The 25,111-nt window shown below is 42.3% G+C and overlaps 1 long non-coding RNA gene across 1 annotated transcript; it reads right to left on the reverse strand.

The window, feature by feature from the left end:
* Nucleotides 1–1,533: 1,533 nt before the first annotated feature.
* Nucleotides 1,534–24,738, reverse strand: LOC144306482 (uncharacterized). The gene is made up of 3 exons (XR_013373566.1): nt 24,285–24,738; nt 20,269–20,320; nt 1,534–1,913 (listed from the first exon to the last, which is right to left on the reverse strand). It is a non-coding gene; the product is annotated as an uncharacterized LOC144306482 (long non-coding RNA).
* Between the last annotated feature and the right edge of the window lie 373 nt (nt 24,739–25,111).

The raw sequence follows: 25,111 nt of genomic DNA on the forward strand, positions 1-25,111 counted from the left end.
TTGAGATCTTTTTCTTAATGTAGGCATTTATCGCTATAAACTTCTGTATTAGAACTGTTTTGCTGCATCTCATCAGTTTTGGTATGTTGTGTTTCCATGTTTCCATTTTCATGTATTCCAAGTTATTTTTTATTTCTTTCTCTTTTTAAAAAATTTTATTTATTTATTCATGAGAGACACACAGAGAGAGGCAGAGACATAGGTAGAGGGAGAAGTAGGCTCCCTGCAGGGAGCCCAATATGGGACTTGATCCCAGGACCCCGAGATCACCATCTGAGCCAAAGGCAGATGCTTAACCACTGAGCCTCCCAGGTGCCCCTCCCTTTTGATTTCTTATTCAGCTCAATGTTTCCTTATTGATTTTCTGCCTGGATGATCTGTCCAGTATTGTAAGTGGGGTATTGAATTCCCCTACTATTGTTGTATGGTTGTCTACTTCTCTCCTCATATATATTAGTATTTGCTTCATATATTTAGGTACTCCAGTGTTGGGTGCATATATATTTACTATTGTTATTTTTTTAAAAGATTTTATTTATTTATTCATGAGAGTCAGAGAGAGAGAAAGAGAAAAAGAGAGAGAGAGAGAGAGAGAGGCAGAAACACAAGCAGAGGGAGAAGCAGACTCCATGCAGGGAGCCTGATGTGGGACTCAATCCCGGGACCCCAGGATCACACCCTGGGCCAAAGGCAGGCGCTAAACCACTGAGCCACCCAGAGATCCCCATATTTACTATTGTTATATCCTCTTGTTGAATTGACCCTTTATCATTATATAATGACCTACTTTTTTTAAAGATTTTATTTTTTTATTCATGAGAGACACACACACACACACAGAGAGAGAGAGAGAGAGGCAGAGACAGAAGCAGGTTCCACGCAGGAAGATGGATGCTTGACTCGATCCCGGGACCCCAGGATCACGCCCTGAGCCAAAGGCAGACACCCAACCACTGAGCCACCTAGGCATCCCTATAATGATCTACTTTTGTCTTGTTATAGTTTTAACTTAGAGTCTATTTTGTCTGATACAAGTAGAGCTATTCTGGTCTCTTTAAGCTTTCATTTGCATAGAATGTTTTTTTCCAGCCCTTCCCTTCACTTTGGACCTGTGTATTTCCTTAAAGAGGAAGTGAGTATCTTGCAGGCAGCAGATAGTTGGATCTTTTTTTAACCTATTCAGCCACTGTATGTCTTTAGATTGGATAATTGAATCTATTTACATTCAATGCAATTATCAGTAAGTAAGGGCTTACTAATGCCATCTTGTTGGTTGTTTTCTGGCTCTTTTGTGGTTGCTTTGAACCTTTCTTTCTTGCTGTCTTTGTGAATTGATGATTTTCCATAGTGCTAGGCTTTGATTCCCTTCTCCTTACCTTTATGTATCTATTATTACAGGTTTTTGCTTTCTGGTTACTATGAGGCTTACAGAACACCTTATCATTGTAACAGTCTACTTTAAGGTGACAGAAACTTAATTTTTTTTTTGCAGTTTTATATCTTTATTTGACAATCAAGTTATTAGTTCTCAATCAGTGATTAGTTCTCATCCACATTAACTGTCTGTAGAGTTTTGAAAATGGTGACAGGTACATAGGTAACCAATGTATAGAGTTTCTTTGGTAAATCCTTATCCTTGTTACATTTTCTAGACAACCACACATGGATATGGTATAGCACATTCCTTATTCCTTTGGCCCAAACAGCTTTGTTGAGCCTGGTGTCAATGGGTACATCTGGAGTTCCCATCTCCTCATGGCAAATATCCAGATCTCTTTGAGTGCCTCATGGGGCAGGCTTCTTGAAACCCACTCCATGGATGGGCTTGTGAATATTGATGGTGTATTCTTTGGTCACAACTTGTTGATGGCAGAACAGCCCTTCTTCTCACCACCTTTCTTTGCAGGAGCCAGCTGTTGGGCCCAGGATGGAAAGGAAAGATAGCAACTTAAATCTGATTGCATATAGATACTCTTTCACTCTCCCTCATTTTATGGTTTTTGATGTCACAATTCACATCTTTTTTATATTGTGTGTCCATTAAATTATTGTAGCTATAAGCCACAATTACAAGCTTTAATGTTTTTGTTCTTTCACAGACACAAACTTTGATACTTTTGTCCTTCAGCTTTTTTTTTTTTAATTTTATTTATTTATGATAGTCATCACAGAGAGAGAGAGGCAGAGACACAGGCAGAGGGAGAAACAGGCTCCATGCAGGGAGCCTGACATGGGATTCGATCCTGGGTCTCCAGGATCGCGCCCTGGGCCAAAGGCAGGCGCTAAACCGCTGCGCCACCCAGGGATCCCATCCTTTAGCTTTTATACTAGAATTTAAGTGATTAGCACACTATCACATTACAATATTAGACTATTCTGAATTTGACTATATAGTTACCTTTACCAAAGTATATTTTAACCTGTGTTCAAACTAATAATTAGTGTCCATTCATTTCAGCTTGAAAAAAAATCCTATCAGCATTTCTTATAAAATAGGTTTAGTGGTGGGGCATCCCGGGTGGCTCAGTGGTTTAGCACTGCATTCGGCCCGGGGTGTGATCCTGGAGACCTGGGCTTGAGTCCCGCATTGGGTTCCCTGCATGGATCCTGCTTCTCCCTCTGCCTGTGTCCTTGCCTCTCTCTCTCTCTGTCTCTCATGAATAAATAAATAAAATCTTAAAAAAAAATAGGTTTAGTGGTGATGAACTCCCTTAGCTTTTGTTTATCTGTTTATTTCTCCTTCATGTCTGAAGTTCAGTTTTGCTGAGTGAAGTATTCTTGATTGGCAATTTTATTTTCTTTCAGTGCTTTGAATATATCATCTCCTTCTCTCCTGACCTGCAAGACTTCTGCTGAGAAATCTGATAGCCTTATGAAGTTTCCTTTGTATATAAGGTTGTGTTTTGTCTTTGCTGATTTTAAAATTTTCTTTGATTTTTATGGGATGTCTGAGAGGCTCAGTTGGTTAAACATCTGTCTTCGGCTCACATTGTAATCCTGGGATCCTGGGATCCTGGGATTGAGCTCCGAGTCAGGCTCCCTGCTCAGCAGGGAGTCTGCTTCTCCCTCTGCCCCCCACCTCCATTTATGTGCCCTCTCACTCTCTGTCAAATAAATAAAATCTTTAAAAAAAAGTTCTCCTTGATTTTATTTATTTATTTTAAACTTCTTTATTTTTATTTTTTTAAGATTATATTTATTTATTTATTCAAGAGATCACAGAGAGAGAGGCAGAGACATAGGCAGTGGGAGAAGCAGGCTCCCTGTGGGAAGCCTGATGCAAGACTCAATCCCAGGACCCTGGGATCACAACCTAAGCTGAAGGCAGATGCTTAAGCACTGAGCCACCCAGGTGCCCTTTCAGACATTTTCTGTGGATACACATCCTCCGCACTTCTTGTTCTCTGTTGGTGGCTGAGTGCGTGGGGGGTGATTCTTAAGATGGTGTTTCTGCCTCCTAACCCCGCAAAGCCCAGCTCACTGCTGACATCCTCCAATTTACCTTCCTTAGGGCACTTCTGAATGCTGAAGTTTTGTGCTTTTTCCCAATCCTACGGATTCATGCTGGCTTTCTGCACATGCTCATTAGCGGTCTCTAAGACTTGCAGTCATTGACCTTGGCAGTGTGAAAATGAGCAGGCCACGTGGTGATGGTGGTTGGTGAGGGTAGGGTGGCTGAGAGGAAGTTGTGCCAAGTGTTGAGGGCGCCTGTGGGCCAGTTGGGGGGAGGCACAGGTGAGGCACCCCCAGTGGTTCACAGTTGGGCTTCTCGAAGGAAACCACTTCTGTTCTCCAAATGCCCTGGCTGCTGTTCTTTCAGGCCCTTCTGACCCTTCAGTTATATAGCACATCTCAGTATCCTGGATGAGGCAAGAAGCACTGGGGCCTCTTCGGCAGCATCCTGCATAGCTGGGGAAGTGAGGCACTTAGTCACATGCCTGCACTTTCCTTGTGAAGAAGTCACTGGCAAACAAGGTCTCCCTCAGTGCTGAGCTGTGCTACTGTGGAGGAAGGCTGACGGATCGAGTGAAACTGTTCTCCTCCTCTTTAGTGTGTCCAATCTTAGATTTTCCTCCATAAGTGTGTTGGAACTTCTCTGTTGGACTCCTGGAAATCCAAAAGCACTCTCATTTGTGGGTGATGGTCCAAACTGGTGGGGTTTTTTTCATGGGGGAAGACAGTGGAAAACTTTCATTCCTCCATTTCACTGTCACCTCTCCCTGCATTTTATGTTTAGTAATGCAGATTGCCACAAATATCTAAACTTTTTGGAAGAAAATAATTTTAATTCCAATGTAATGGGCCACTGTGGATTTTGTGTGGTTTTGTTCAACACAGACTCCGGCTCAGAACCTTTGCTTCTTGGAAATACACTTGGAACTCTGCTGGAAAATGTTAGCTTTCTCTTTCTCTATAATATTGATACACCTGTCACATTCAAGCAGGGCCCATGATTAATCTTAATGTGCAGGTGTTCCTAACTGAGGCTAGATTTTGAATTTGCTTCATTCTATGCAGTCTGTTTTAATTTTGATTAATTGCCATCAGAAATAATAACTCCTCAAGGCAGATCATTAGGAAGCTACAAAATCGATTATGTTTAGCTACAGGATATATAAAAACTAGTCACCACCACTGAAATGATCACAGATACCCTTTCAGTTACATGCGCAAGGAATACTTCGGTCATTCCAACTGGATTTCAGGAACAGATTGAAATAGAATTGGAAATGTTTTTTCATAAATAAGTTAGCTTTTAAATTTGCCTTTTTTTTTTCTCAATAGATTTTCCTAATTCTGAAATGAAAATCACTAACCACAACTGATAGTCATGGATGGTCGGAATAAGATTCTTTAGGTAAGTGTTAGGGAACATATCTCAGTACATATTTGCAATAATTAATTGACAGATTCATGAGCTCCTGATGTATGCATAAGGAAAGACCTGGGCTTATTGCTCATTCTCCACCTGAGACCAATGCCTTTGTTGAGGTAATGACTGGTTCACTTTGTGGTTTGACGCAGTAAGCTCCTAACTGCCTCTAGTGTCCTTACCTCCGGTTAGTTTCTTAGCTCAAGCATACTCAACTATTTTATCTTTCCTAAATAGCGCACATCAGCGCCTACCTTTGCATATGACTCTTGCTATCCCTGGAACACTCTTACTTTCCCATTACATCTGGCTACCTCATACTTAGTACTTCTCTTAAATGTCACCTATTCTATGGGAAGTTTTGTTGCATCACCCCTCTTGGGGGCTCTCCTATGTGTCACATTGCATCCTGGGCCATTTCTATGTCACTGCTGTCTTATTTTATTGTTACTGAATGTCTGTCTCCTCTTTTAGACTATGAGGTCTCTGAGGGCAAAAGTTTTGTCTTGTGTCTCTGTAGCCCTTAGTTCAGGGCATCCTAACCTTTTGTGCTTCACACGCCCCTTTGAGAATCTGACGAAAATCATAAACTTGGATCTCTAGATGAAGAACTCTGAATTTTGCAAGTAATTTCAAGGAGTTCTGGGATACTCTAATTCCATCTGTGGACCTTAGAACTCCATGGACCCCTAATTAAGAACCCCTGCACTGGCATCTGGGTACATCAAAATAGTTATCACTTAAATCCTTACTGTGTGTCAGACATTGTTCCGTGCACTTCACAGGATCTTCCCCATTTAATACCTACAACAACCCTATGAGGTAGATACTCTGGATATCCCCAGTTTAAATATAAGGAAACAGAGGAACAGCATAGAAGTAACTTGCTCACAACTATTCATGAGCCCGCACTCTTCACTAGCCTCCTCTGTCAACCATAACACTGCCTTACTTCTAGCCTCACTATGGTGCTGTTCATAACACTCCACCTAAAGGGCACTGCAAAGTGTCCGTTGAATGAACCATAGAATGAGCAATAGTGTTATATATACCAGAAACTATGAATAAACTAAAATCATGCAGAAAATAAAGAGGCTTAGTGTTCAAATGGTTGAAGCTTTCTCAGTGGGATGGATAGTATAGAACGTAAGCAACACCCGGTTTCCATTTAGCTTTAAATATAAGGAGTGTGGAGAGGGGCACTTGAGTGGCTCACTCAGTTAAGCATCTGCCTTTGGCTCGGGTCATGATCTCAGAGTCCTGGGATTGAGCCCTGTGTCGGACTCCCCACTAAGCAGGGAGTCTGCTTGTCTCTCTAAGTCTGCCCCTCCCCTTGCTCATGATCACTCTTTCTCTGTTAAATAAATAAATAAATAAGTCTTTTTAAAAAAAAGTATAAGGAGTGAGAAGGTAAAGAATTTTTATTGAATGTTTAATACACACCTGACCTTGAGTTTGGCACTTCCTAAACAATCCATATCAAACAATAGTGGTAACAGAACTTGAAAAAAATTGAACTTTGAGTCACGTATTGACCTTGGGGAAGGACTGGGTGGGAAAATATAAAGTTCTGTGTTTTTTAAAGCAAGCATTAATAAAGCACCGTTTGTAGAAGCCTAACTGTTGGCTCCCTGTGACATCCCTGAGCACAAGTTTTAGGGCTAGACTGAAGAAGGATTAAGGAGGTAAGGGTGGGCTAAGCTTTTTCCTTCTTTTAATAACAATAAGCTTTACATGTATTTTGTGATAAGGAAGAGTTTTACAATTCCAGTCTGATGTGACTAGGACATTCACTCCAGTGTGCATGCACACACTTCTGTTCTGGTTTCAGAAAGGCAGGAAGGGAAGGTGAGAATGAAAGAGAAGAGAAACACATATGTGATTATTATGTGCCAGTAATTACAATAAACCACGTTAAACAATTCCAAATAGAGTCCGTCAGCTAATCTAGCCCATAGTCCCTACTATAGTCAATGGTTTATTTATTTATTTATATATTTTTAAAAGATTTTATTTATTTATTCATCTCTCTCTCTCTCTCTCTCTCTCTCTCACACACACACACACACACACACAGGCAGACACAGGCAGAGGGAGAAGCAGTCTCCATGCAGGGAGCCCGACGTGGGACTCGATCCTGGGTCTCCAGGATCAGGCCCTGGGCTGAAGGTGGCACGAAATCGCTGAGCCACCCGGGCTGCTCCTAGTCAATGGTTTAGAAGTCAAACGTCAGGCATGAGCTTGGGGTAGGGGCCTGGCAGAAAAAAACAGTAGTAGGGAGACCTGACTTGCTCAAAGACAATTGTAGATTATTGTCCATGACCAATTTTCACCAGACTCGGGAAAGCCTAGAAGAAAATGGTCTTGGTGGCCTTCATTCCCCTATGGTTGCTAAGGCTGATCTTACTCTGTCCTGCATATTGGATTCAGAGGATCCATTGCCAGGTAAGCCTTGAACCCTTTCTAGCCTGTGGGTAGAGGGGGCTCAGGTCTTCAGAGGGCCAGTGTCTAACCCTAAAGCTCCTGGAGATGTGAATCTACATGTCTGGTGGTGAGGACAAAGACATGTGATATTGGTCATTGCTCACTTTGGTGCTTTCATGGTGGATCTCCTCGATGGTCAAGGTACTTACAGCTCTGTCTCAAAAATTGTGGGTAATACTTTTCCCATCAGTCATTTTTATTGCTTTTAATGTGTATCCATATCACTGACTCTGGATATCTTGGTTATTCTCAGTGTCAATATATTTGGATTATGGAGGGTGATATAACAAACTAATGCAGGAGTTTTGGGAACTAAATTTGGGGAAATTCTCTGGTTTCATTTTTTATATATATAATATAGAAAACAGTGTCCTAAAGTGTTATATTAGCAAGTCATTTAAAAATATTTGGCAGGAAATGTTTTTAACTTTTTCTAATATTAGCTTGGCTTTCTTTATAACTTAGCTGTCTTAAACTACAGGCAATCATCTAAAGGGAGCTAAATCCAGCCAGTTTTTCCACTGAGTTACAATAATGGAGACTCTAATTATCCAGTCTGCATCTCAAGTTGTGGTGTAATTCATTAAAATTCCTTTTGCTCCTTTTCAGTTGGATGTGTTTCAGTGTTCTAAATTCTAGTCTCTTCCTGTTTCAAAAATGTAGACAGTTAATAGAGTATATTCATATCTCATTTGTTTGTTAATTTGTTTTTGTAATGATCTCTTTGTCCCTTCATTTCTCTAACCCATGGCTGTACCTATATTACCGGTTAAAATGCAAATTTTCTTAGAGGCTGGCCCCTACTGTTCATAGCAAAAGAATTTTGATCTCACAAAATGATTTGCATTTGGATGAAGGATTCCCACCACATGTATGAATTTGCACCTGGATGCAAATCCAGGGAGAGTGGGTTCTGTGGTGGACTTGGGGAGAGGCAGTTGGTGTCTTCGGGGTCAAGGAAAGTATTACACTCTGTGAAGAATTCAGTCCTGTGCTACAGAACAAGACTGAGAGTGAAGCCTTTGATTTTTGTCCTTTTGGAAAGTCTGCTTAGGTGTGTAACCATAAGATGTTGGCAGGTCAACTGCATATTATCAGGGCAGTTGAGTTTATGTGAGTCTGCCCTTTGGCTTTCAAAGATCTCTCTGGACAGCCTGACTAGGAGAGGTTATCAGGTCCCCTGCCTGCTTGGTGGGGGTCACTATTTAACTTGTATAAATGCTTTATGGGAATGTGTATCTTTTGTCACATTGGACCCTATCATTCTTGTAACTAGGCACCCAAGGAAGTCTCGAAGTATTCCTCCTGGGGATGTGCGACCTTGGAACTGCTCATGTGAGGGTGATCTTTGCTTTTTCTAATGTTTGTTATCTGGAGAGGATTATCCAGGGAATGGTTTGGCTTAGGTGTGAGACTGATCCTTACATTTCTTCTCTCCAGTGCAACACAGGTTCTTTAGATTATAAACTGAATGTAATTTCATCAGGAAGAGTCCCAAGAGGAAATATCAACAGTTGAGAATTATTGAAAAATGAGATACACTGTGTTTTTTCTTTGCACTTTTTTAGAGAAGAAAGGACTATAATTTACACTAGAATTCTGCTTTGTGTTTGAAGATGTGAATCTGAGAATCTTGTGGAAACCATTGTTTGCCTCAAATCAAAAAGGAAAATGAAGCTAGAAATAACTTCTGAAACATATCCAATTCTCTGAATATTATTATTTTATAGGTCTGAATAAAGGGAGAGAACATGATTTAGATTCTGTATGATAGCTCAGTATTTCGTTAAAAATCTCATATAAAAATTAAATTAAAAAAAATTAAATCAGATTGTGCATTATGATCTCTATTGCTAATGTATGGTGATTATACTGTTAAGGGTTATGCACTATAAGAAGATAAAAGATAGTAAAAAAAAATTTTTCTTAAGTAAGCTCTACGTCTAACATAGGGCTCAATCTCCCAACCCTGAGATCAAGAGTCACACACTTCACTGTCTTAGCCAGCCAGGCGCCCCAAGTAGATAAATATTTGAGTTGATTATGAATTCTATCTAATTACATTGGTTCATTAAAAAAACCACAGTGCCCATAGATTAATTAAATTGCAAGAGCACAGCACCTAAAGTTATTGCTGGAAACTCAGAAGCTATCTTCCTAGCATTCTCTCCATTTGTCTTGTGGAACATGACATACCAATGATCTTATTCTGCAAGATTTTGCAAGATTCTTTTAACAGCTCTCTCTCTAAATTCCTTCTGAAAGAGTCATTCACTCTTTCGAAGAGTGGCTGTATTTATAATTTGGCCCTCAATCCCCTGGGAACCCTTGAAGTTTCGTTGAGGAGTCCTGAAATCTATATTTATACCAAGTATTCTTGAGAACAGAATAAAGAATATACTGGAATGTATGTACTATTTTTCATGTGTAAGTGGCTGTTGGGATGATTAATAAATATAAAATAGGCTGTTTTCATGGTAGCTTCTGGTAATCTCAATCAACAGAGACTAAAACAAAACTACTAGTATTAGGTAAAAAAAAAAAAAAGGGCTCTCATACTTGACAAGTTTGGAAACTAGTAGAAAACTGGAGTGGAAAGTGTCACCAAAATGGCAAGCTTCCATTTCAGCTAGAGTTCCTTGTGTGCCTCTGAACTCCACATGGTCAAAGGAGTTATTCAACTCTAAGAATGATTCATGCTTATATAACCTACTGGTAACAAAAGTGTAGAGCATTAGGATTTGTGGAGGAAAAAGAGGGGGGCACATTCAAATGATCTGCTAATGTGGAGTCTTTTTTTTTAATGCTCTCAAATTACCACATTGCAGCTAAGTAGATGACAGCTGGCCACAGAAGTCTATAAACTCATTTTAATCGTACTTTTAGCCAGCCAGGATCCACTGAATCATAATGATGGAGAGGACTCCACAAAGCGCACCCAGCTCTACCGGCTTCCCGAGCTGAGCCCCACTTGTCCTGCCTCAGGATCAGTGCTGGGTCAGAAAAACAAGGGAGGAGGCCAGAGCCTGGCTGGGCGTGGGGGGACAGGTGCACCAGAAAGAACCAGGCAGAGTTATGGAGAGCAAAGTTCCTGCTTTGTGAAGGGTTGAATCATCAGCTACCAGACTGAGGGGCACCCGGCAGGCTTAGTCAGTAGAGCCTGTGGCTCTTGATCTCAGGGCTGTGAGTTCAAGCCCCATGTTGGGTGTAGAGGTTACCAAAAACAAACAAACAAACAAATACATAGATAAAATTAAAAATAAATAAATACATAAAGGACCCAGTGAAGTCCTGGTCAACAACCAGGGAAAAGCTCTGCTTCCACTCTGAGCAGGTAAATAAATCCATTCATTTTACACACACCACAGAAGTTTTTATTGTTTATAAATAATTACAGCTCTCTTTCATGTTTTCACACTCTAGGTCAAAGGAGGGAAGGACACTGGGCCTGTTCACCTTCCTATGCGACTGAGGAGCAGTTTATGGCTGGCCAGGTGCAGATGCCCTATCTAATCTCCCCTGTGGCTGTCATAGCGCGGCAGCTGCAGCAGTTGGAGGGAGGTAGGGAGCTATTAAATATCAAGGAAATGTTTGTGCTAGTATTGTCCCATTTTGGGGTGGTACAGAAATCCACAATTTGTTTTCCACCTAGAAGCATGACAGGTATCACTGGGGGGAAGCCATTCTCACAATTGGAGGGGAGGAGGGCAGAGTGACCCCCCGCCCCAAGTTCTAGGTGGTGATTTGAGGCCCTCTGTCTGGCTTTGTCGTATAGCTGCACAGTGGTCTTCAACCTCATGCCTTACTACCACCAATTCTTTGTGACTGTGGACAGGACACCAGAAGGTACTGGGAACCAAAGTATGTTCACCTAGAAAACAAACACTTTAATCCCACATGCGTGCTCCAAGGATATTTAAAAGTTAATAATATAATTTGGGGGAAAGTAAAATGAGATCCTGAAGCAAGAGCATAAGACAAATGAAAGGTTTGAAAGAGTTTTCACCCCAAACAGCGTGGTGCAGTGCAGTAAGCCCTGGTTGTGAGAATACGGAGTGAGCACAGTGCTAGGACTTCCTGGAAGCCTGATTTGGAACAAGGCATCTGAGCCCCTGTTCCCTCGTCTGTACCACAGGGAGTTGATCACTGCATGACCCTTTTTGGTTTTACAAATTGATACTGAATGCATACCACCTACCCAGAGGATGCAATCTCAATGATTTAATCATAGAGACAAAGGCCAACACAACTGTGACCTATGGACAATTTTTGCAACTATTACCTATGGACAGTTTTTGCAAAGTAAGACATTAATGTGAAAGCAATCTATATATGTACATCAACTCCTCACACTTGTACACCTTAAACTTACACAATGTTATATGATAGATATATCTCAAATCTGGAATAAAACAAAGCAGAGGATGGTTTGTAAAGATATACTATAGTGTTCTAGTTTTTTTTTTAAAGGTTTTATTTATTGGAGAGGGAGAAGGGAGAGAGAGAGAGAGTACTAGTGGGGGAGAGAGAGAGGGAGAAGCATCTCCTCACTGAGCTGGGAGCCCAATGCGGGACTTGATCCTAGGACCTTGAGATCATGACCTGAGCCGAGGGCAGATGCTTAACTGATTGAGCCACCCAGGTGCCCCTACAGTGTTCTAGCTTTAGCTCTGTTCTGCTTAGGTTTCTTTTCCTGCCCCCAAATACTTAGATGTGTTACAGATGGCACCTGTCGCAGGTAGGAATTGTAGTTGCTAAATGTAACAGAGTCCTGATGGCAGAGACTTAACCAAGAAGGGGTTGTTTTCGTCACAGGACAAGGACCCTGGTGATGCACAGTGAAAGGCCTGCACAGCAGCTGCAGGAGGGCATCAAGCCCCAGGCTCCTCTTCCTTCTTTTCCATCATTCTGGGGATCTGGTTTTCATTCTCATGAACCTAGCCTCCTTAATAAACAATACCTGGATGCCCATCCTGTGACTTTTGCTTTTACCTGGTTGGCCAGAACTGGTCACATGACCACCCCTAGCTGCAAGGGATGCGGGGAGACAGCATGTTGACATTGAGCCCATTGCCTGGGCTGAACCAGATCTAGCATCTGTCAGCGGGGAAGAAGGTGGAAGTGGATGCAGGGTATGCAGTAGTAGTGGTGGGCCAGGACTCTCAGGTTCACGGCTCACACAGGCTGCAGAGGGCAATAAATACATGGAATGATGGAGTCAGAACACAGAAGGATCTTAGGAAAACGGAACAATAAAATGAATCTAACATGCACAAAATTCAATAGGGTTAAAACCTTATGCTGGAGTCTAAAAAAGTCAACAGTATATAGAATGAGGGAAATGTTTCTTAATAACTCCATAAAAATATCTACTGATTTTCATTTACCGCACGGGTAGTAATAGCAATCAAAATAATATATTTCAAAAAAAAAAACACAAACAAACAAACAAAAAAATAATATATTTCCTGAATGTTTACTATTAGTTATCTCCCATTTAGTTCTCAGGGTAATTCTCTGAGGTAGATTTATTATTATTATTATTATTATTATTTCTATTTTACTTTTTTTTTGAAAATTGTGACTTATAAGGTACTTGACCAAAATCCTCTGGCTAGTAAGTGGGTGAGTCAGGACAGAAACCTAATGCCAGAACTCTTATCATTTACCTTTATGTTATACTATTTCCCAAGGAAAAGTGATTTATTGTCTAAAAAAGCCAATGGAATATTTTTTAAAAAGATTTTATTTATTTATTCACGAGAGACACAGAAAGAGGCAGAGACATAGGGAGAGGGAGAAGCAGGCTCCATGCAGGGAGCTCGAAGTGGGACTTGATCCCATGACTCCAGGATCACATTCTGAGCCAAAGGCAGATGTACTTAACCACTGAGCCATCCAGGCGTCCCTCAATCTTTTTTTTTTTTTAAAGATTTTATTTCATTACATAATCTCTATATCCAATATAGGGATTGAACTCACAACCCTGAGATCAAGAGCCACATGCTCCACCAACTGGGCCAGCCAGGCGTCTAACGGCTAATTCAGTCTTGGACTACATTAATAGTATCACAGGAGCTATATCTGGGAACAGAACAGTCTTTGTCTCTGATCAGACATATTGGTAGCATTTCTCTTCATTCTGGAAGCCAGGTTTGGACAGATGGGAAGTGCTAACTCCTTCTTGTCCCCATGCCACCTTTACCTCAGTTTCAGATGCTCAAAGCCAACATGTCCACCTTGTTCTTGGCCCTGTCCCATGTCTTTCTGGAGCTCCAACAATCGACTCTTCTGTCTCCCATACTTCTAACTTGCCAGCCAATACATTTATTTTAAAAGTTTCCATCCTAAATAAATAGCCCTCCAAAACCTCATTTGTAGAAATAGGTACCTTTTTAACCGTGACTTCTATTTTTTTTCTTAAAGATTTTATTTTTATTTATGCATGAGAGACACAGAGAGAGAGGCAGAGATATAGGCAGAGGGAGAAGCAAGCTCCCCATGGGGAGCCTGATGTGGAACTCGATCCCCATCATGACCTGTGCCGAAGCCAGATGCTCAACTATTGAGCCACCCAGTTAAGGTGCCCTTAACTGTGACTTCTAATGAGTCCTTGTTAACCATACTTCTTTTTTTTTTTTTAAGATTTTATTTATTTATTCATGAGAGACACACACAGACACACACAGAAAGAGAGAGAGAGAGAGAGAGGCAGAGACACAGGCAGAGGGAGAAGCAGACTCCACACAGGGAGCCTGACATGGGACTCAATCCTGGGACTCCAGGATCATGCCCCCGGGCCAAAGGCAGGCGCTAAACCACTGAGCCACCCAGGGATCCCGTTAACCATACTTCTTAAAAGAATATTTAACGTGTGCTATCTTTACCTCCTTACTTCCCATTTATGCCCCTTTCAATTTCCAATTATATCGAACATCTCTGGCAATTTTCAAATCCAAGTCCATCCCCAGTGGCAGTTCTCTTTATAAATCAGAGAAGCTGACCAGCCGGATGCTTTTTGTCCTTGTATTTTAAGGGCTGCTCATCTGTCCGATATGCATCTTGAAAACATTCCTAAATCTGTTAAGAAGTCTAGTTTTCACAAATGTGTTCTTTTACTAACTCAATATGACTTTTAATTCACTATGAAAGGGTGAACCTAAACCCTGTGATAGCTTGCTGTTCATTTTCTCATATTATGCTTAACATAAGAAAGCTATTTCTGTTCTTTTATACTTACATAATCTTGATGCCTGTGACCATATTTAACTTATCATGGAAACAAAGGCACGTTGAGTGATACAATGGATTGAATATGGCGGTTCCATTTTTAATTATCAGTGGAAGAAGCATTAGTGACATGAATCTGGGAAAAGATCGTCTGTTGACAGTTTGCATCTACCCCTATACTTGTCATTCCCCAGCATCACATCCTCTAGGGATGGGAGAGACCTGAGTCACTTTGGCAGCATAGTTTGGAAGTAGATAATTTCCAAGCCTTTGCTTGGAAAACCACAAGTTTCAACTCCAAGTATCATATAACTATATTTCTAAACTCCATCATCTAGAGTTTATTAAGAACACTCATGGTGTCAGAAAGTTCTAATGCTGCCAATTTCAGCTCTTGGAACACTTCTGTATCCACTGGATCCTTCAAGGAAAAATTCTAAAATGTCCTAAAAATAGAAGTAAAACAGTATAGTTGACCATTGAACAGCATGATAACCAAACCCTGTGCAGTCAAAATTCTGCCTGTAACTTTTGACCCCTTAAAAACTTAACTACGAATAGCCTACTGTTGACCAGAAGCCTTACTGAGAACGGTCAATTAACATATTTTGTATGCTATGTGTATTATATTATATATCCTTACAATAAATCCAGAGAAAACAAAATATTATTTAAAAAATTCATAAGGAAGGAACGCTTGGGTGGCTTAGCGGTTGAGCATCTGCCTTTGGTTCAGGGCGTGATCCCGGTGTCTGGGGACCAAGTCCTACATTGGGCTTCCGGTGAAGAGCCTGCTTCTCCCTCTGCCCATGTCTCTGCCGTCTGTGTCTCTCATGAATAAATAAATAAAATCTTTTCTTTAATTCATAAAGAAGAGAAAATACATTTACAGTACCAGATGATAAGAAATCCACATATAAGTGAACCCATACAGCCCAGACTCATCTTATTCAAAGGTCAGCTGTAATTAATCTCATTAAAATACAAGAAATAATTTTTCTCCCAGATACTTCTTTGGCTTTTAGTAGTTTTTCACTCTTGAAACTTTGCAAAACATGATTAGAATAAGAAATTGCCAAAAGCAAGATGGAGAGCGAGAGGCGGGGCCCAGAGCAGTGAGGGTGGAGAGTTAGCTGTGGCATACTGCTGATCATTCTAGATTATAGGGAGGCCCCAAAATATGTTGGTGTGACTTATGATTTTTTGGCTTCACGACAGTGCAAAAGGGATTCTAAGTCCGTAGAAAGTGTACTTGAATTTTCATCGTTTCCCAGGCTAGCAATATGGGGTGTAATATCATCTGGTGACACTGGACAGTGGCAACAAGCTTTAGCTCTTGGTCAGCCACAGGATCATGAGGGTAAACGGCCAATACACCTATGATCATCCTGTACGCATGCATCCATTATGTTTCTCCCTTTCAGTGCAGGGTTCAACAAATTACATGAGATACTCAACACTATTATTCATTGGCTCTAAAAGTTTATTGTAAATGCTGTTTTAGAAGAATCCATAGTGGGGCAAGTTCCTTGTGTGTTTATTAACATGGGATGCTTTCTAGCTTCTGTATGTGCTTACAAAATGCTTCCCGGGTTTCCCCGACCTCTTATTCCATTTTATTGTAATAACAAGTGTGGCTGTGCTTCTGCCTTTGTCTCCCTCTTTCTCATCTGACTTCAGGAATGGAAACTAATAAAGATCAGGATAAAAGTAAGTCAGTACATGTAGGTAGCATGGGAGGAAAATCTTGGAGCCAAGAGATTGAGGACATCGAACAAATCACTTACCTTCTCTCTCTCAGGCTTATTGTTTTCAGCTGAGAATGGAAACATTTTGTGAGGGATGCACAGAAATGTATAATGCATGTGAACATGATTTAACAAAAAAAAAAAAACAAAGACCAAATTCTTAAAATTTTTGAGTGATTCTAGTACAGAGCTTCCTCGACTTATATCCCAATAAACCCATCATAATTTGAAAATATCCTAAGTCAAAAATGCAGTTGATACACCTGACCTATTGGACATGATAGCTCAGCCTAGCCTACCTTAAATGTGCTCAGAGCAAATACATTAGCCTGCAATTGAGCAAAGTCATCTCACACAAAGCCTATTTTATAATAAAGTATTGAATATCTCGTAAATTTACTTTATATAATACAGGAGTAAAAAATCAAACTTTTGAGTTTCTAACCTCCACTTAGGGCCTACACTTTAGTATATTTTACCAAACAACATTAATTTAAAGGAGTTAAGGAAAAAGAATAACCTCAAATTCTTCCACAGGTACAACAGTTTAGGGGATCATTCTATTGAGCATGTTTTCATGGAGGGATCAAATAACATGCAATTATTTTGTAATTGCCTTCAGCCCTTTGCTATGTAATTATTCATTTGGTTATATGTGCTTTACAAATTAGCACCCCCTAAGATCTAAAAAAAAATTACACAGAACATGGTGATTATCCTTAGAGTTACATTGTTTTTCAAAGGGTAATTGCCATTTCATTTGCTAGGTCTGAATTCATATCATGACCCCATAGTAATCATGTACTTACAGAGTGACTTGGCTGGCTGTTGGGGCCTCAGAATATTGTGCACAGCTAAAGCATGAGAAGGTAGTTGGGAACAGGTGCAAATCCCAAATGGCGCGTGCTGTGTGTTCAGACACAGAGCTCACCATAAATAGTGTTGAATGTGTTTGCATGTGCATGTGCATGTGCGTGGGCGAGCATGTGCTTGTACACATGTAAGCATAACATCTGAGAGTTTCTCAGGTCTCCCAGAGGCCGACCAATTCACAAAGGAAAGCTTTTACCCAAGAGTCATTCCTACTTAAAAAGCCACACACGTTTGTTAGATTTATTAGAAGGTCAAGGGAAGAGAAATATAAATGTCTCACCTTCCTCTTAAAGCCAAGAACGACAAAAGTAAAAATGTCTTTCGTTAAATACAAGAAGTAAAAACACATTGCTTGGGAGGGGGAGCGAGAAAGAGACTGACTACATAAGGTCCTGGAACATCGCAGAGCTGTGTGTTTACTGTGAAGTCTGCCCTGAATGCATAGGCTTTATAAAATGATACAGTTCCTGGGGGGAGTGAGCCCCACTAGAGCCTAGACTGCCATGTGCTGAAGCCAACTGCTATAGGCTTTCAAGAACCCATTGTTATATACTCAGGAATCTTGCAAACAGATTGTTAAACCGTTGGAATCTTGAAACCAGCCATGGTGGGAGTATTTACACCACAGAAATTGGCTAACTCTGCAAGCCATTCTTTTCTCTCCCAGAGAGCCAATACACTAGCATACCACTGACTTCAGACATCTCTAAAGGAATCCTTTGCTGAAAAGTCCGTTTTGCTAATAATTCTTAAGGGACAGGATCTCCCTCATCAGCTTTTAGATTTTAACCCTTTCCTGAATGACTCCAAGACTAGTTTCTATTTTCTCCTCCTCTCCTAGGCTCTTCCAAGCTGCTCAAAGACTGTTACAACTGAACGCTAATCTATAGGAATCCCATTTTTGAATATTAGTGTTTAAGAGCATGAGGTTTGAATTTGAACCCAGATTAGACAATGTGGGTTTGAATCCACAAGTGTGATTTGAACCATACTCTCTTCATGCTTCTGTTTTCTTATTTGTGAAAGAGACCTAGTAGTTCCAACCTATGGAGTTGGTAGGGGAAGATCTTCCTCATAGGGCTGTTGTGGGCACTAAATAAGTTATTATATGCGAAGCATTTGGAACTCTGACCGCGGAAGGCCCTACACAGGTGTTTGTTATTGTATTTATGATTGGGAAGATTCCGCATGTGTGCCTGGTACCTGGTAAACATTCAATAGATGGTAATTGTGTCTATTTTTCTTTTTTTTGCAGTTCTGTTATTAGATATTGATATTTGGGTTAAAACACCGTTTTCTTCAGGGACCAGAAGGCTGATGTCTCCTGGGCCACGGCCTGGCTGTTTAGACAGTTCCTGTTTTCCCAGCTGATGCCATTTCCTGGGAGTGGACCTTTAACTCTGTAAATGAGCAAGCCCAAAGTAGGTAGACCAGATGGAGCCTGTGGCAGAGGCAGGGGAAGGAGAGCCAGGTGACTTGTCTTTTCTTTGAACTGATAGAACTTACTGACTATAAACAGTCTGCAAGCATGCCATGACTTCATTCTATATTCCCTTGGGCTTTTGTTTGAACCTAGGGTACCACGTTGATAACACTGTTCCCCTTTTGCTCTTCTGTGGTTGGGCTGGGATGAGTGGAAGTAGGGTAGTTCTGCCCTACTTCTTCCAAGCTGCTCCTCTACCCTCTCCCTGTAATGGCAGTCCTGTGTTCAATAGCACTCTGACTTCAGAGAAGCCCAAAAGATGGCACAGAACCTGTGGGACCCATTCCATGGGCATGCCAGTGCCAGTGAAAAGGGGGAGGGGACGTCTCCCTGGCTTGTAGCCCTCTAGACTAGGAGTTGACATTCCAACTCCTTGCTTCTGGGGACTAAGTCCTCCCAGATCCTGCAAGCAAAGCCTCTTCCCCTAAAGCTCAATCTCATAAAGGGAAGAATTATTAGCTCTAAAAAATACAGTACTGAGCTCAGCAGGTGTGCAAATTGGCCACTGGACTCCACAAGTGAAAATGTATTCATGCAGGGAGCTCTGTGACTGCAGGGGCCAGAGGCCCCATGATTGCATGCTTTCCATACAATCTGCAACTTGGTCTTTGCCTAGAGACCCCAAATACAGTGTATACTTCTATAAGATCTCTAAAATCATGCTGAAGACATGTTTCTCAATAATTTCTCTGCTGAGTTGTGATGCTTCTTTAGATTACGGAATTTTTGCAGAAATGACACAGGTCCGTCCAGTCTCTGTTACACACAAAAGTCAGGAACCATAGGCCTTTTTACTTACATTCTGCTGTAAGCAAGATGCAGTCTTTCTGAGCTCCACTTGTCTCCCTCACCTGTAGACACTCCACTCTCTACAATCCCAAATTGGTTGTATAGGGTTATTTTGGGGGGAGGGTTGTTTTGTTTTTGGCCTGTAGTCTCTTAAAAATATCTTTACCCATCTCGGTGCAAATAATATCAATCTGCCATGATGACTAACTGAATCAGAAAAGGAGGAGGAGGAGGAAGAGGAAAATAATCACAGCTAATAGTCATTGGCTGCTTAGCATGCCATGCTAAGTCCATGCTAAGTACTTTACATGCACGGCTTCACGAGTAGATATAACCATGTGCACGGTATTATTATCTTTGTTTTACAAAAGAAGTTGAATCCCAGACAGGGGAATGAACTTGCCCAAGGTCACACAGATAACCAGTGGTGTCGGATTAAAGGCCCTCTGACCCGACAGCTTTATGCTTAACGATGATGCTTCATATTCTTAAGCACTTTGGATTCTGGGGTTGAAATGAAAGAACACGGGATTACAACTTGATGAGATTAGATATATCACAACACGTAAATCCGCTCTCCAGAAGGAAGACAACAGCCCTGATGATAGCGTTTGCCCATTTCTGTGGTGTAAATATTCCCACCGTGGTTGATTTCAAGCTGCCAATGCTTTGGTACCCAGCTTTTACAATCCCTGTATATGACTGGCCAAATATGTAAAAAGAGGGGGGCCTGATGCAGGTAGGTGTAGGAGATTTGGGGCCCCAGGCTTGACTGCCTTTTTACTTACATGCTGCTGTAAGCAAGATGCAGTCTTTCTGAGCTCCACTTGTCTCCCTCACCTGTAAAACAAAAAGATGAAAGAATAAATTGCCTCCATGTTATTTTTTTAAAGCCTTAGGAAGGGTCCATATGAGGTGAGTTGACAGTCTGGAGAGTATAGCGTTCTTTTAAATGTGAAAACGGGGAATCTGCTAGTCATTAAAAAGATCACTTTTGAGAAGAAACATGATTTCAAGTTTAATGAAATTCAATAAATATAGTCATCTCTTCTCCTTTCTAACCTTTTATCTTGTCTAGGTTCTTCTTGAACTTGTTTTTCTTATTGGATAGAAGTTGGAACAGAGACCATAAGAGTCACTTTGCAATTTCACCTTGGAAGTATTTGGAATTTCTAAGGCAAGAGTTCTTAAGCTAGAATATGTAACAATTAGTTTCCTTGATAATCCTGTTTCTTGTACTGCATATGCATATAAGAGCTCTGAGAAGTAATCCACAAACTTCCTAAGACTTCCAGAGATTATGTGGCCAAAGAAAAGAAAAGAAATAAAAAAAGGTGCACATATGAAAATGGAGATTTCCAGAGAGTTTAGGAACAGATTTTTTTTTTTTTCTTGTCTAGGCTGGAGAGGGCAGACTTTTCACAAAGGCATGGATGGCCACCACCCTACTGGCCTCCTTCTACAAAATGCAAAGGAAAATGAAATATATGCCTTCTACTTCCAAATACCTAAAATTAAGAGAAATGTATTAGTTATTAAATACAAATAGGATTTCTTTTTTTTTAAATTTTTTATTTATTATTTATGATAGTCACAGAGAGAGAGAGGCAGAGACATAGGCAGAGGGAGAAGCAGGCTCCATGCACCGGGAGCCTGATGTGGGATTCGATCCCGGGTCTCCAGGATCGCGCCCTGGGCCAAAGGCAGGCGCCAAACCGCTGCGCCACCCAGGGATCCCACAAATAGGATTTCGATCAACTTTCATAAAGCCCAGCATCCATTTCTCTACACACACACACACACACACACACACACACACACACCCTTTTTTAAATCCTTTGCCACCTATGTTTAAGAGCAGTATTTATGGTTGAGAATTGGCATTCTTGTAGTCATTGGGAAGCATGCTATTTCAGGAGAAGCTGCAATGAGAGGAAAGCTTGGTGTCGTCATGGGGGAAACTTGGCTGTCTCTGGGCTTTCTTCTCTGACAGCATTCCCTCTTTCCTTTTGTGAATACTGAGGACCTACCACTTGCCAGGCAGAGTGAAGGCACTGAGGCCATCAGGATGAATGTGTCCTTCCCCTGCCCTGGGAGAGCTCTCAAGTCCCCTGAGGAGGACACCAGGTCAACAAAAATCTCAACATGAGGCAGCCAGTGCTGTAAGAGAGGAAAGAACAAGGTACCATGTGAGGGTGTGACTATCACGTGTGGCTGTTCTCCATGACAGATATGTGGGTGTACTGGAGCTATATGGATGTGCTCTGTTAAAAACCATTTCCTTTTCGTTGATTTGTACAGAATTTTAACAGTACAGATAGGCAAATTGAAGACTTCGTTTTTTTTAAATCTCCGTTCTGGTAGTCCAACTAAAGTATACACGGTATGTTTGAATTTCCAACTGCAGATTCACATGTTGCACAAAGGAAAATATTTCGTATTTAATCAGGAGTTCTCAATCTTGGGCATGGGGTGGAATTAATGACCTGGGCACGCTTTTTAAAAATACCAATGCCTGAGCCACTTTTTCTTGGTGGGCAAGGACCTGAGAGAAGTCATGAGCAAAGATGGGATGCCATAGAGGGAGGGAGGGAGAGATGTGGCTGCAGTCTCTCTGGCCTGCCCCAGTGACCCACTGTGACCACCCACATTTGTGGTGCATGCTTTAGAGGTTCCAAGCTGAGCCTTACATACACCGTGGGAATGTCGGCACCATGGGCACAGATCTGCCGCAGATGGAGAAGGTCTCTTTTCACCTCAGAAGTGAATCAGTGCTCAAAATATCCCAATTAGATAGCTATACCTTTTCTGGGAGCTTTATTTCCCTCGAAAAATAGAAGTGCTTTGGAGGAATGATGGTAAAACTTATCGGTTATTTGTATCATTTGGTGCTCATTTCCTGGCAACAAATTTTGCAGGAACGTAGCAAGGTGAATTTAAGAGACTTGGATTCTGAAATGAGAGAATGAGGGAATGGGAAGGAAAGACCTATGTTGGGCTCTCTGCAGGTAGCATCCCTCAGCATGGGCCTGTGGCTCCCTCTTGCCCACCTACTGCCTCAAAGTAGTATTCCTAATACAGTAATTCTGTAATTACAGAGATGAAGTTCTTTCATCTAGTTTTGACCTCCTGTTGGTTTCAAGTGGGATTCATGTCAAGGCAACCAGATAAGAAGCAAACAGAAAAATAAAATTCGTAGGAAATAAATTGGAAAAAAAAAAAAAAAAAAGCCCAGCCCAAACCCTGCTGAATCCTAGCGGGGGCCATGGAGCAATCCTCTGTATGCTCTTCCTACTGTATGCATGTGTCCTTCTGACTCAGAATCATAAGCACCTGTCCTCAGAGAGGCTGGTCATGGATTGTTCTGTAAAGCACTTAGCACATTCTGAGTGCTCTGTAAACGCCGAGGATATGAGCTTATCTTCAGAGGGGGTCTCCTCAGAGGAAGGTGCTATGCAAATACTAGTATTGTTATTCTTCGAGCACAAATTCATAATTGACTTTCTGTTAAACACTGCAGCAAGTTAAATTAATTCAGTATGATTACAGTCATTAAACAAATGCCTGGTAATGACTGCTTTCTTCTTTCGGCATTCCTCAAACCACTGGGGTGATGCCATATAAGGCTTTTGCTCCATTGTCAGATTAATTGGGATGCACAACCTGTGTTTTGTGGTAGAGCATGTGCACTGGCGGCAGCTGCGGGACCCCTTTACCCTGGAGGTCTCCCTACTGCTCTTGCCACCCGGTTAGGCACCATGCGCTACTTCGTTACAGCGCACAAGTAGCCGGAGGCAATTGCTACCTATTTTTTAAAAATTAGGGGAAAAGAAAAAAAAAAAAAAAAAGATGTGTTTTTGAAATCAGAACCCCGGGCAGGGCTTCAGCCACGTTTATTCTTCTGACGCTGAAGCTTAAGGAAAATGCTGGGTGACGGAGGCGGTTTCAGCCCATCTTCGCGGTGGGATGGTCACTCCAAGAAGGACCTGGCATCTTGGCAGGCAGGACGGAAACAGTTAAGTTGTAAAGGCTGGGAGTTAAAAAAAAAAAAAAAAAAAAAAAACCACAAGAAATAGCAAACAACCACGGCGCCCGCCAGAAAGCCAAGGGGGCTGTCCCTGCCAGGTGTGTGTGTGTGTGGGGGGGGGGCGCCAGGTGTGGAGGGAGCGAGGCTGCCCCCCTTCAGCGAGCCTGTGCCTCCAAGGTCACCTGACCCGTGCCACCCTGGCCCGGCCGAGCCGTGCAGGACACCGGGGCAGCGCCCTGCCAATCAGCCGGCTGCTGCGTCACAGCCCTGCTCTCCCGCTCCTGCAGCTCCCCAGCCGCACTGCAGCGGAGCCGAGGCATCCAACTAGGCGCCAAGCGACAGAGTTTTAAAGTGTCATTTGCCTGCCACTGCTCAGCATCCCTCACACGAGGAGCCTTTACCGTTGTGTGGCCAGGGGCGCAGCAGCCGTCTGAGCGTGTACGGTGGCTTCTAGGTTGGCAGCGTGAGTTTGCAGCCGAGCAGGTGCCGCGCGGAGCCTCGCAGCCAGACTGCCTCCCTGGAGCGCGGCTGGGCCCCGCCACCGCCACCGCCACCGTGGGGACGGGCCTGCGGGCGGCCGGACCCGCGGGGATAAAGGCTAGGACAAAGGAGACCAGGCTGGCCACGGCTTGTCCGGCCCGGGCCTGCGCCGGCGGCTCCACCGAGCTGAAGCCCTGGGACCCTCCCCGCTCCCAGTTCAGGCCGGGCAGGGGGCTGGCGCGGGGCCCCCACTCCTCAGTTAGGACACGGTGTCAAGGAGAAACCAGACTCACTGACCTAATTCAATCCCAGTCCTCTCTGGATGCGGGGACAGCTGTCGACTAGCAGTGACACAACCAGCCACCAGTGGAGAATTGCTGAGCGCAGCCCAAGAGAATGCCAGTCTGATTCCGGTCATCCGATGGCTTCTTCTTATTTTCCTAAGTGACCGTGCTCGCTAAGTATACAGTTGTCTGCAGAGCTGCCTTCGGCGCAGCCTTCATCTGCTCTGGTTGGAAATCAGGGTGCCAGGCAAGCCTGCTTTAGTACTGGCTCCTCTCTGCGTGATGCTACGCAACTGGGATGGGTCACGGTGACAACAAAGAAAGAAGCAGGGAGCATCACTTTGTCTTCTCTTGTGATGTTGGCAGAACATAAGCCTTCTTTGCAGTGATGCTCTCCTGTGTGTGCGAGCGCGCGCGTGTTTTAATTTATCTAATCGAGGAGCCTAACAGATATCATCATGGATGTGGTTTTTAATGATTTGGGGGTGGGGGTGGGGGAAGCAGCCTGTGGAGACAGCAGCAGCACGTTTAGGTTATTGCCAATTCGAAATACTTTGGTTTGTGAAGCCGAGCCCTAAGGGACAAAGCTCGGTAACTGAGAAAGAGATCTTAGATAGAGAAATAGAAGTGACAAGCATAATGGAGACTGTGCGAGAGGACTGTCAGAGCATCAGCTCATGGATGGCAATTTCGCCAGGCTGCGATTGAATAATTCATAGATTGAAATTACCCTGCTTTCACCTTTCCATTTAAACCGGCATGATCTGAATCTCTAATACATTTTCAAGATAAAGTAAAATGCCAATTTGAATCTGAAGAGCTTTTAAAACCAGATGCTGC

Source organism: Canis aureus, chromosome 37 (genome assembly GCF_053574225.1).
Source record: "Canis aureus isolate CA01 chromosome 37, VMU_Caureus_v.1.0, whole genome shotgun sequence".
Classification (NCBI taxonomy): Eukaryota; Metazoa; Chordata; class Mammalia; order Carnivora; family Canidae; genus Canis; species Canis aureus.